This window comes from Meriones unguiculatus, chromosome 1 (genome assembly GCF_030254825.1).
Source record: "Meriones unguiculatus strain TT.TT164.6M chromosome 1, Bangor_MerUng_6.1, whole genome shotgun sequence".
Taxonomy (NCBI): domain Eukaryota; kingdom Metazoa; phylum Chordata; class Mammalia; order Rodentia; family Muridae; genus Meriones; species Meriones unguiculatus.
The window spans coordinates 183,027,503-183,041,550 of NC_083349.1; positions in this window are offsets into that span (position 1 = coordinate 183,027,503).

Here is a 14,048-nt window from a genome sequence, read left to right on the forward strand (position 1 = left end):
CTACAGTCAACCCATACCCACCCCTCCCTCCTTGCTCATCTTCCCTTCTTCCGATCACTCTCCATTTGTCCTCCTACTGGCAGATGCATAAACATCCAGCTTTGGGCTGGAGACCACTCTGCTGTCGCCCAGACCTCACCTGGAGAAGCTTAGACTCTGTTACCATCATAATGACCACCTGGGGGCTTGCCATCTTAAATTCGGAAAACTACCTTAAGGTCAGCTGGCCCAACGTGACAGCCAATTTTTTTTTTTTTAATTTATCACCACCAACTAGAGATCATGTGGTCTCCCAGAAGATAGCCATCTGACCCAAAGGCTCTTCTTGAACACAACTTGAACACTGCAACTGCACATTGGGTTATCAGGAAGACTCAGCACCCCTGCCCAGGGATGTTATCAAAGCCATAAACATGGTTTCTCGACAGATCTCCCAAGACCATTACCAGCTAGCTACTCCTATCCCAGACTTAATGGGACCTCATCTTGATTTCTTCAATGACCTAGTCTCAACAGAAAAGGACATTTACTACCAAGAAATACTGGCTTCTTCACGGTCACCCTAACCAGGGAGGAAGGGCAGGGCAGGAAATGAGATTCTTCCAATGTTGTTTACTGTCTCTTTATTCAATAGGCAAGTAGGGCAAAGTGCCACCAAGGAACAGAAGTCAACAGCACCTAGCATCAGAGATGATACTTCAGCAGCACTAAGAAAGGCCTGCTGCATGACACCCATGTGACAGTCCCCAGACCATGAGGCTATATCATAAACTTGTCTCTTATGTTGATGGTTTAGTGGATGACACAGAAACAATTAGAAATTATATGCAGCTTTAAAGCATGTGTCAGATGCTTTCTCGGCCATAGGAATGAAGTTTTTTTTTGGGGGGAGAGGGGTTGTTTTGTTTTTTCCCCCATCCTTTCTGTGTTCCCATGTCATTTCTCTTGCTGAATGTTGCTGCCTCTTTCTCAATCTCTACTTACTTGCCTGTTTGTTTCCTCCCGGGGCACACTCCTTGATTTTTTGCACCGATTTCTCTTCTCCTACCCATTCCTTACATACTGGTAGTTCCTAAAATTTTTATTTCTTCCCTTTTTTGCTGCTCAATCTGCAGCTCACTATCCCTTAAGAAATTATCTTTGTGTCCAGCCCCTGATCTCAACTAAGTGCTGATGGCCCCAGAATCTAAATCTACTATTCAAATTCTTCTTGAGTGACAACTCCAGAACATCTATTCTTAAAAATAATTTCCTTAAAATACTATGTATGATAATATTCAAAGCACTTCATAAATATTAACTCATTTAATCTTCCTAACAAAATGACAGCCCTAGGAGGCAGTTGCTGTTGTCACCTTCATTTGACAAATAAGGAAATCAAGGCAGAATGAGGGTAAGTAACATTTCTGAGATCACACAGCTTATGAATACCAGGGATGAGTTCCAGTCACAGAGGATCTGGTTCTAGGGCTACAACAAGCAGCCCCCCTGCCTACCTCGTACAAGTACACCATGCACATAACAAGCATGAAGTTAGGTTCTTCTCCCAAAGCCTGCACTTCCATTTGTATAACTTAATCCTTCACCTTTGTTAACAGCCTCTTTGTCTAAGGTCTAAGCAAGAAACTTAGTTCCTCAAACAGAAAACAAAAATCACTTAATGAAGCCTCTGAATTTAACTGTGGGAGATAAACTGAATTGAGGTCTGGAAGTCACTCAGGATGAGAACTTTCACTCTGGAGCTGGGGGAGATTGTCAAGAGGAGACATTGGCATTGAGCAGGATGGAGAGAGGACATTGCACAGAGCCCTGCAGTTCAATGTGGAGAGGGGCTTAGACACCAAGTAGCTCCATGCCTTCTTTTACAAATGGTGTATCTCAGCTTTAAGGGTTAGCTAGCATTCTATGTGCAAAGGAAATAGACCTTGAGATCTGGGTGAGCAATGAAGAAGACTGTTCAGGAGTGGGGGATTTTAGGCCTGGGAGAACCAACAATAGAGGGGTTAATAAATCAAATCAGCCATTAAGGTATGTGCTGGAGCAAGTCCTTTTACCTGTAATCATACGATGAGACAGCCTCCAAGTGTTCATGGAAAATGGATGAAGGGTTGAGGTTTAGCTGGAGGTCCAAGTGCAAAGGAAAGCAAGTCTAATTAACAAGGAAGGAGGCTACTAAGAATAAGGGATGATAGGCCTGTCAGAATTGACATGGAAGAGAGTGGTAAACAATATCAGCCATCAAAGGAACATGAAAAACTACAGGCTATAAGTATGAGAAAAAATGCAATAAAATAAGACAAACTATCTGTGGCTGAGAGCCATTTGACAGTCGGACACGAGATGCAGCCATAGAAAAGCTACCATGAAAGGAGAAAGTAACCCCAAAGTTAGTCATTTCCTGTCTCAACCTATGGGATACAATAAAACCCCTTCTACAACAGCTGTGAAAGACATTCACGGAGATTATGCAGAGGTATTTTATTACAGTAGAAATTCCTAGAACAGGTTGGTAGCGGAACAAAATTGTACCCCCTGAAATTCGTGCATTCACATGAATATGGGTGGTGCCACTAGGAACAGAAGAAATAGTTATAGTAGAAAGAGGCATCCAGAGACATCTGCAGCTTGGGAGTGAACAGCCGTTGGCACACTACAGTTCTGCAGTTTGGTCTAGCCGACAAGGAAGTCATGAGTCCGTATTAGACTTGGCAGGAGCCGCAGAAGGGTTCTTATTGATTAGCACTGGTCCAGCAGGGCAAGCAACGAGTGCAGAGAATATCAGGGGCGACTTTCTAGGGGAGTCTTGCCCATAACTGAACCAGAGTACTACTGGTATACCAGGTATAGCAATGTGCCAGGACTATGCTGTCCATGCACAAAGCCATACAGTACCCCAGTGAAAAGAAAATCTGCATGAAAAAGATCACAAGAGAAGAAAAAGGATTTTGGGAGAAACTTCTCTCATGGGGAAAGGACTGTGTAGAGTTTAGAGTCAAGAGACCTTCAGGTATTAGCAGGTTGCTATGAGCACCCACATCTTGAAGACAGTAGCATATTTAAAGCATGTCTCTCTTTTCTTCTATTCTCCTGCTTGTAACTCCAACTTCCTTCCATGCCCCACCATTTTTTTTTTTTTTTTTTGTCTTCTTCTGACTTGCCTGGCTACAATGAAGCCCGAATTTGTGCTTTATTACAGAGAATTTTATGTTTCATGATCTTGGTTTAGAAAACATGCAAGTGGAACAGCTCTATTATTTATGCATCTAAACGGACTAAATTAACTTGACTTTTGTGCCTTATGTGTTTGCTCACACAGCCTTTGCCCTAAAAGATGGTACTCTTTGTGCCCAAATGGGATCATCCCAGGTCTGTTAGTCATACAGCATCTGTAAAGGTTATTTACAGAGAAATGTTGTGAATTGCTTCTGCACTTACCTGGTAAGCCTAGCCCTTCAGAGGCTGACACAAAATCTCTTATCTGACATAGTGGACTGGGGATAGAGCCAAGACATAAAGACAGACAAGTCATATAGAGTTTCGCCTGTGTTCACTGTGTTCACTGGGCTATCTCTTTGAAGGTCACACAATTCCTACCTACTTACCTCTTAAATCATCTGCTTCTGTCTGCAGGAGGTGACAGAGTCTCCAACGGAACTAAAACAGTCATCTTTCAAGGTTAACAAGGAGCTACTTAGAAGCCCCAGCATGACTGTCAATAGCCAATCAAAGGGAAGCTGTCAGTGGCTCCCCTGAGGAAGGGCTTCAGCTAACAGAGGAGTGCTGGGTGGCTGCGTATGGAGAGGAACCAGCTGCTTGGCTTGTGTGTTGGAACCCAAAGCTGAAGGTGAAAGAGGTGGGGTGTTACCATTCTTCCAAAGCAGAACAGACCAGAATGGTCCCAGTGGGATGTCTGTAACCAGGGAAAACCTGCTACAATCTGGGGCTCATTCCATGAAATCCATTGTCCTCTCCCCATGAGAGGGGTTCTCAATTAAATTTCTCCTGAGGTCCTTTTACTCCCCTAGTGATCTGTTTCATGCAGGATTTCTTTCTCCTCGGGTACTTCAAGGTGGAGTTAAATGAATATTCTATTTCTAGTTTGGGGTTAGATTTAACCCCAACAGCTGCTGCCAGGACTTCTGTAATGGAGAGCAATTGAGATGTATTAGTTACTTTTCTCATGGCTGAGTCCAAATAGCTGGCAAGAAAAAACTTAAGGGAAGTTTATCTGGGCTCGTTTATTTTGCGGGGACGTGATACTCCGTGGTAGGGAGATCACGGTGGCAGGTAGCTCTGCAGAGTATGATGCTGAATCCCTCACCTCTTCACTGGGATGGGAAGTAGGGGCCCATGGCAAACCTGAAGCCCTCCTTCTACTCTCAGCAAACCACTTCCTCCAGCTAGGCACCACCTCCTACGGTTCCACAACTTCCCAAAAGAGTTCCTCTAGCTACGGCCAAGTGCTTAAGCACAGAAGCCTATGAAAGATAGTTCCACATTCAAATCATAACTTAAGACTATTAAAAATTGGAAGCGTTTTCATTCGATCCCCAGTGCAACGTAAGAATTGAAGAAAAGGCTACCATTGTAGGCTAAGTGGGCCATGAAGCAAGCAGAGCTTCCAGACTCCTCTAACACCCATGCCATCTGACAAACAACAACAACAACAACAAAAACCCTAGTGTTCCATCTAGGAAAGGAAAACAAAGTCAGGTAGGAATAGACAAAAGCTCGAAATGGATGGAGAGATACAGAGAATACACATAAATGAGCCCAAGGATTCAAGCTCCTTTAGGACAGATTGTCTCTCAGACAGGTAGGATGGGATAGCCAGCCTGTAATCTTGGAAAAATCATGAAAAAGAAGCAGCACTGAGTGACTGGAGATAAACACATTTGCCCCAATTTTCAGAGGAAGATAAAAGCTACATTCTGGAAGCCTAAGCTGGCTAGCATCACACCAACCCCTACAAAAATCTAGGTTGCAACATTAAACAGACAGTTGTAACCACTTAGTAAGGAAAATAGAAACCATGAAGAGCCAACCTCAGTTTATAAGCACAAGTGCATTCTGAGATTCATTCTGATACATTAAGTTTAGAGAGAAAAGCAAGATTTTTTAAAGTATGTGTGTGAGGGACATGTGTTTGTATGTATATGTGTGTGCGCATGCGTGTGTGCAGAGGTCAGGAGTTGGCATCAGGCGCTTTTCTCCATTACTTTCTGCCTTATTTTTAAAGACGATGCCTATTATTGGACTTAGAACTCTTTAATTTGGCTAGACTGGCTGGTCAGTGAGCTCTGGGGATCCACTGTCCTCACCTCTATCCCCAGATCTGGGCTTATAGATGCATGCCTTTATGTCTAGCTTTTCACATGAGTACCAGGCAATCTGAGTCAGACTCTTATGCCAGAACAGCAGGCACTTTACCAACTGAGCTGTCTTCAAAGCTCAAAAGCAAGATGTTTTAAAGGAACCTTTCATCAGAGGTTGTATTTATTTGTTTGTTTTCCTCTACAAAGGTGTAAGCTCCACCTGGGCAGGAATTTGGAGGAGGGAAGTCTTTTGTTTAGGGCTGTGCTTATTGTAATGTGGGACAGAAAGTAATGGATACTTTTAAGCAAATGAGTACATGTGCACAATAAAACATGTTGACAAAAAAAATGAACTGAAATCTCTAAGTGGTCACATTTGGGGTGGTTTAAATTTTCTTCTCTATGTAGACATTTTTCCCTATCTTTTCCACATCTTCTATAATTAGCACAGGTTTCTTTTATAATCACAGAAATAAAATACTCACTTCTTTGCTTTCCTTTCTTCGGTAGGCCAAGGGAATGAAAGCACCCATGAAGTGTTTCCAAAAACCTCTCATGTTACCCTTTGACCCAGATGAAGGGTTGTGAGCCCAGAAATGGCTCAGCTATGCAGCTTTGTGGAAGGACTAAGCCAAAGAGTACTGATTACAAGATCAACACCAATGTCAAGGGAAGTCTCTAGTGCTGTGACTCAAGGGCTGTGTCAATCAGCGTGATCTCCAGGGGCCTGGATCCAGACAAAGAAGATCTAGTGACTTAAGTTGTAGCTGGAGCAAGTACAACACAGAGCTGGGAAGCCAGGCTAAGAGGTTGGCATGCGAGATCCAGCTTAAAAAACCCATGTCAGCAGTCTTTAACTGTAATCCAAAGTCAATTCCATTAAACTTCACAGGCTTTGTATACAGGTTCCCCGAAAGTCAACAGTCAAAGTGCCAAATAGGGAATATCTGCTTATTGATAGCTAAATGAAAACAAGACCTAAGCATCTAGCCAGACTAAAACTCCAGTGAGTCAAAGAGCACGCAGTCCCTCAAATAGCCCACATGACCTGGGGACGCCATGAATAAAGTTCTCATATTCAAAATCAAGCATCCTATAACAGGATTCTACAAAACATCACCCGGAATATTTCATACACTTTGGGGCATTTGTCAGACTGACTTCCTCATATAGAGATGCACAGTCCACACTAACACATCAGAGATCCTGATCTGGCCTTCAGTAAAGAAACTTGTTTGTTCTAACACAAGTCTTCCTAAATTGTTTGAGTAGGAAATGATTTTAGTTTTTCAGTTTATTTTGCTTTTGCATAACATCTGTTCGGAGAGTGCGCTGGGGGAATACCGATCTACCATAAGCTGCTCTAGGCATGAAGAATATCCCACACATTCTACCCCTGCCCTCCTCAGCAAGTAGTGCAGGGCAACACACACACAGGTCTCCAGCACAGGCCCGTTCAGAGGAATGAGTGTAAATATTACAAAACCACCACAGTGTCATAAACTCTTTAAATTGTGCCGTGAAAAATGTATACAAGTAGCTCTGGCACGTGTCCCAAAAAGGAGTGAGTCAATCTGAACCTTTGGTTGTCTAAGGGAAATTTTCTAAGGGAAGGTTGTTTTTGTTGTTTGTTTGTTTGTTTTATTTTTTATTATTTTTTTCTTTATTTTTTAGGAAGCCATGGACAGGAAAGGCATGGGTTAGGCTGAAACTTGGGGAAAGAATGACTCAGTCAGGAAAAAAAGTCATTATAAGAGATTGAAAAAGTACCGTGGTCAAACACAAGTGAAGACCCGTGCTCAGGGTCTCAAGGTCCTCAAATACCCATGTCAGTAACAGACACACAGGAGAGCATCTGTCTGGTAATTCTCAATCTTAGTCATCCATATAAACTCCTTCCATAGTATTAAAGATGCCAATATTTGGGCTGCTTCCTGGACCAAATAGATTAAGATCCCCAGTGGTATGGCTTTGGTACTAGTGGGGCTGGAATGAGAATGAAGCAAGCCAGGCCCCTAGGGCACATGCTGTATAGAGACAGACACTCTCAGCATCCAACAAGTGCAAACTGGACCCTGAGAGGGAGGTGTCATGTACCCAGTCTACCATTTACCATTCCTCATTCTCATTCTGGATCCTGGGGTATATATGGATACTATGGAATGTTTTCCTCAGGTAACTTCCAAGATGAGTTTAGTCTTTATATCCACCAATACACTCAAAACCATTCCATCTGCAGGCTGCAAAGCAGGGAGTCTGAGGTCATGCAGGCAGTGAATGTCCAAGGAAGATGCAGAGTGGAGTCTGACAGTGGGCAAGTGTCCAAGGAGAATGCAGGCACAAGCACTTGGAATCAAATATGAGGTAGTCACCCACAGGAACAGGGTTTGGCTCCACTCTGAGGGAGGCTTTGTGAGGTAAAACAAGGTCCCAATTCAAGGTACTGATGTCAGTCAGGAGCTGCAGAAGAAATGCAAGCATGTGAAGATAAACATGGTCCAAACCACACGCTGGACCTCACACACTGACTCTGTTACCATGAACAGAAATGGTTAGTGATAAGGTCATGAGGGGTATAGGAACAGTGTCAAAGCTACCTACTATGCAGGGGCCTTTTGTGTTTTTCCTCAGGGTCCCAGATCTACTCTGTCTGAGCTGACAAAACAGGCCTCTATAGCAGAGAGGAACCTACATGCACTGTCAAAACAGAAGCCACACGGACAGCCTCAAACACAAAGGTGTAAAGTCTAAAAAAAAAGTTAGTTAATTCAGAGGGTTTGAAAGGCAAGACTTGAGCCAACGAGAGAAGTTACAACTTTGCCCTAACATCAGGCATTTATACTGCTGGCAATTTCCAATAATGGAGTAAGATAGGGCTTGTCATCTAACTTGAAAAATGGGGGAAACAGTAGAGGACTGTATGTCTCTGAGGCCACTCTCTATTAAACTGTTGCTGTTGCCCTATAACCTAAAGACTCAAAGGTCCAAGCGAGGGTAATAGCAGGAAAAGCACGTGCTCTGTGAACATAAGGACCTGGGTTTGGACCCCAGAACCCACTGAAAGCTAAGTACAATAATGCATGTCTATAACTCCAATACTCCTACAGTAAGAGGGAGTAGGTAGAGACAGGGGACTCCCAGGAAGCTCTCAGGCCGACTAGCCTAGCACAAACAGCTGCTAACAAAAAGATGCTCTGTCTCAAATAATATAAAGGATGAGGACAGACACCCGTGGTTGTCCATTGACCTCAACATGTACACCATGGAACACACGTGCCCATACTCCCTCACACAAATATGCATAAATATAAAAACAAACAAGAGTCAAAGTCCCAAGGGACTCCATTTGTCTTCTCCGAGATACTCTTTCCTATACAAGATCATAGGGAAGACCACAGGGGTGTTTGCATATAATTAGATTATAAAAGATTTAGCTTTGAATAAACCATGTAGTCTATTTACAGATAACTTACAAGTTAAAATTATAATCCTGCTCCCCTTGTAGTCGTGCTCTTTTGATTTCTTACTCTTGTTTCTCCTCCTGTACCTATTTACTTGGACCATGATCAAAGTTAGTTAGAATCTGTGCTGGGTGCTCACTGCCAGTCAAGCATAGCCTCATGCAGACACACTCATTGGAGGCAAGCCCATGGATCAAGGTTGGGAAATATGACAGATGCTATGATCCCGAACAATACTCCCCAGGCCTCAGATGCCTATGGCCTGTCCTCTTAGGCTCAAAGATATAAGATTCCTCACGTATGTTTCTTATAGCCTCTAGCAACTGAAGGCAAGACAGGGAAGAATTTTGGAAATTCCAGGATGCATATATAAGGCTTCCATGACATCATGCAAAAGGAGGTCTTTAGGATAAGGATGTCCAAGAGCTGGTTCCTGGGGAGGTATCAGGAGCCAAGCTGATACCTAGAAGAAAGAGAAAAGACACAGGAAAAGCACCTGCTTAGCTCAGGACCTCTGTCTATGATGCACCCCTGAGCTGGAAGTATTCTCCATGCACTCCCTGCCTTCCTTCACAAAGTCTCTTTGCTTTGCTTCTTCTGCAGGACAGATCTGGAAAGCATTCTCATATTCACCAGGGGAAGCTGACATCTCTCTGTGTCATCCGAAAGCTTTCTTGTACGCCATTTATCTCAACTGTACATATCCAACAACTGTTTTTATCATTGACATCACTTCAGACTATAAGCTCCTTGGGAGTAAAGAAAGAGAAAGAATAAATAGAGCAGGGAAAAAAAAAGAATTTAGCTGGAAACAGGTAAATTGAGGTACCACCAAACTAGAAGCTTGCCCTAAAGGGAAAACAAAAAAATAAAGCCTAGAGTGAGACCAAGGAAAGAAGAGGTGAAATGTTAGAACAAGGTTTACAGATGCAGATTTCGGTATCATTCCTGAAGTATCATACCTTCAGGAAACTCCCTTCCTGGGCATAGCCCTACCTTTCCTTTAGGGAAGAGGGCTCCCATTGGACACCATTGCTTCCCACACAAACAAGATAACCTTCTCATGGCAGAACTAACTATCCAGTACAGACTAGGATGCACATCGTTTAATGTGTCATCTGTCCCTCCGACCACAGGGATTTAAGATCTGTACTTAGCAAGGCTGCCATGTCTCACTTACAGATGCCCTGGCCCTCTGTTAACAGTCTTTCGTTGCTTAGGTTTTTCTTTCCCCATCAAGTGTAGCTAAGGAGACCCCATCATTCCCCCTTCTGTACCCTAGGTTCTCTGAGTCTTTTTGGTTATAACTGAGATCTCTGGAGAACTTAAAAGATGGAAGAAGGATGGTGTGTCCCAAGGGAAGGAAGAGTCCCATCTTGAAACATCGCTGGGCATGAACTAATTAACTGAGTTAGGACAGGAAAGATAGTGGGGGTTCTGTGACCTGGGATTGAATTCTTCTAATCGGGTGACTCTTCTAGCCAGCCCAGAAGGGCAAAAATGACCTGAAAAAGAAAAGCACAGACCTTGACAGTGTGTGACCCATGAAACTGGGGGCAAGAAATTAACTTCAGGACTTCAGTGGAAAATAGTAGAGGTCCTCTGTAAGGGGACTGGAGACAGAGACATACATGAGACATAAGGCAAATGCTTCTGGGGATGTGTGTTTGCAGGTAGCCGGAAAGGGAAAGATGTAATTAAGAAGACTAGAGGCCAGGCCAGACCACTAATCTAAGGAGTGTCCTCGAATTCTGAAGGTCTGAGTACCAGGAAAATAACCAAGGCAAGGACTTGGGGACAGAGGTGTATGTCAGACTATCCACTTGTCAGAATGAGTCACGAGATTAGGGACCATAAGCAAACAGTCAGGTGACAAGACCGAATCAACACTGCCGGACTGCAGTCGCGTAAATCCTCCCTGCCTGGAGTGGAAATTGATCCTAGAGCTTGGGGCCAAGCTGAGCCTGCAGATCTGGTAGCCAAGGAGATTGGGCTCAGGGAGGCAAGGGGGCCAAACCTGGGAACCAGGTAAAGTCTGACAGATGGAACACAAATGATGCCTGGTTCTGCTCCAGCTGTTTTTGATAGCCTGACTTCTTGCTCAGAGGTCCAGGAAGGATGAAGAATGAACTGACACGGGCCTTGGAGAACAGCTGCTTCTTGCTAGGAACTTGGGGAGGAAGTGTGTGGCAGTGATTTGCAGAGCACACCTGAGAAAGAAAGAGGACTTCTCAGAAGAGAGGCTTACATCTTCCATCTGCAGCCAAAAATACATACTCAGAAAGCCCTTCTCATTTTATGCACTCATTTTCTACATGGTCTTGAGGGTTTTCCTGTGTATTTTTCAACTGTCCTTTTCCTTGTTCACCTCTGTGTCCTTGTGTAAGGGACAGATAGTGTATCAGTTACTTTTCTGTTGCTGTAACCAAATGTCATGACCAAAAACAACTTATACGAGGAAAAATTGATTTTGGCTCACTATTCCAGATGGGAGAGTCCATAATGTCAGGGAAGGCATAGAGGCAGGTGACCAGACAGCTGAGCAGTCACATCAGCATGCACAGGAAGAAAGTCAAGGAAGCCAACACCCATAAGGTTCAGATCCAGCAACTCATTTCCTTCAGCAAGGCTCCATAACCTTCCCAAACAATACCACTAACCAGGGACAACAAGTTCAAATCTGTGAGCCAGTGGGGGCATTTTCCACTCAAACCACCACAGTATGGATCCCAAAAGTATTCTTTGAATGAATGAATATTCCAGGAAGTCAGCAAAGTGGCCCATGGTCTTACAGTCACTGTGATGTCAACTGCTCCTCACACTTTATGAGAAGGGACTGACAAGATGGCCCAGCAAACACATGCACTTGTTGCACATGCATGACAGTCCAAGTTCCATCTACGGGACCCATGAAAAGGTAGAGAGAACTGATTCCACAAAATGGTCCTTTGTCCTCCACACAAGCACAGTGGGATACATACCCTCTTTCCCCACACCATTCACACAGAGAATAATAACAAATTAAATTTAGAAAAGGGGCTGTGAAAGAAAACAGTGTTTCTTTCCCAAGAGGCACTGATTGCCAAGCAGCCTAACAGGTCTTGGAGTGCAGATCCCTGTACTCAGCTATCTACCTAATCATTGAACAAGGACAGCAAAGCCCCCATCGGGTCAGGATCCAGTGTTCCCACACTGCCTTCATGACCTTGAGTTTCAGTTCCAACTGTCTAGAACTTGAATATTTGTGAGAACTGAATCCAGTGAGGAGAGCGACCAGTGGGTAAGACTGATTCTGTGTGTATGTGTGTAGGTGTGCACAACCATACACATGCCTGAGGAGGCCAAAGAAGGATGTCAGGTTCCAACTCTATCACTCTCCAGCTTACTCCTTTGAGACAGGCTGTCTCACTGAGCCTGCAGGTAGGCTGGAAGCCAGCAAGCTGTAGCAATCCTCCTGTCTCAGCTCTGAACAACACTGGAGTTACAGACACATGCGACCACACCTGGCTTTAGGAACTAATTTTTCATAAACCCCATGGCCAGTCAACACATGCTAGGGCACCTAATCCTGAGTGATGGATTTGCAGACAATTTGTCATGACTCCTGCACTTGGGAGAATCACTACTGTTAGAGAAACAGAGAAATAAAAAGTAACAGTAGCAACAAATCAAAAGTCAGAGTTAGTGGTGGAAATTCACTGATTTTGCGTTTAGTACAAGTACCAATGAGTGCAGAAGAGCAGCCGGTAAGAGCAACAGAAGCTGCTGTGCTGGTAGCATGACCCCAGCCGTGCTTTACCCATTTGCTGAGCACTCACTATGGCCCCAGGATGGGACCAGATGCTAAAGACATAATAACATCCAGTGCATGAAGCATACAGACCCTAAAAAGGCAAGCAAGCGAGAAATGAGGGGTAAGCAGGTCGGATCATGAAGAACCTTGAGAATCGGTGTAAGACCTGAGATGTAGCCCATTTGCCAGTGTGAGGAGGAAATAGAAAAAGATAGGAGAAGACCAATACCAGGGCTTTTGGAAGAACAATTTTTTTTTTTTTTTTTAAGAAGAATCTCCTTTGATTATCCTTAGAAAGTTTCCCCGATAATGTTTCAGGAGAATCTGTCTTTCTGTTGTCACAAAAGTGTCCCTAAATCTTTCCATGGCAGGGACACGGTTCCCACAGTCTGTGTCCCTGGCACATAAGAGATACTCAGCACACAGATGTCATCCCTTCACAGAGGACCACGGTAGGATCTAAATGCCAAAGAGGATGAGTCCCTTGCCATCTTCCCTTACCTCAGAGGCACGAGGGGCAGGTGTGCATATGGGCAGCCCTGGGGCAGTCAAAGTGAAAAGCTTGTGGCAGAGACTGACTTATGCTCATAAAACCCACTTCCTTTTCCTCCTGGGCACATGAGTAGGTGGCTTTCCCCACTTCCTTTGAGAATGCTATGTGACTGACCTCCAAACTGAATGCAGGCCAAGGACAAAGAGGTTCTCCCCTTATAGACCAGCCCCCACAAAAGCTTCTTCCCTAAAAGAAGCCTTTTTCTTCCTTCTTCCAATTGAATGAAGAGGAGTCTGGAGACCAGAGGAAGGCAGGCCATAGGGTATAATCTATGACCAGTTACATAGAAAGCCATAGGCCTAAGGAAAAGCGTCACTGAGTTTAATGTGAATAATAAATTCTGTTTGGGACTCCTGGGACCAGTGGGGGTTGGGGGGCTTGATGTCTGTTACATCAAGCAGCTTTATATGTTCTGAATAGTACATGGCATACTTAGACCTGCCTCCACCAACTTCATTCCATATAGCCCAGGGATGAAGTTCTGTCTAACCCAAGCCAAGCCTCTGGTCAGGGGAGAGATAGGACAATGCAGAAAATGTCAATCTCTCTCCATAGACAAAGTCCTGCTCTTGGGAGAACACAGATCCTCACACATGAGCCAGTTTCAAGCCCTTGTTAACATTTTAGATGGCTCATCCTCAAGCCCCATACATAGGATTAAAAATATAATCTTGGACAGGCCTGGGTGGCTCAGTGGGACCTGATTTTGATCCCCAATACTCACATAAAAGTTGGGTGTGGCAGAGTATGCCTATGATCTCTGCGCTGGGGAGGTAGGCCACCTGCCAATCTAGCTGAATCTGCAAGCTCCAGGTTCACCGAAGGACTCAGTTTCAAAACACTAGGTGGAAAGCAACTGAGGAAGACAAATGACCTTGACCCCTGGCCTCCACTCACAGGTATGCACACAGAAATGATCTTCTACA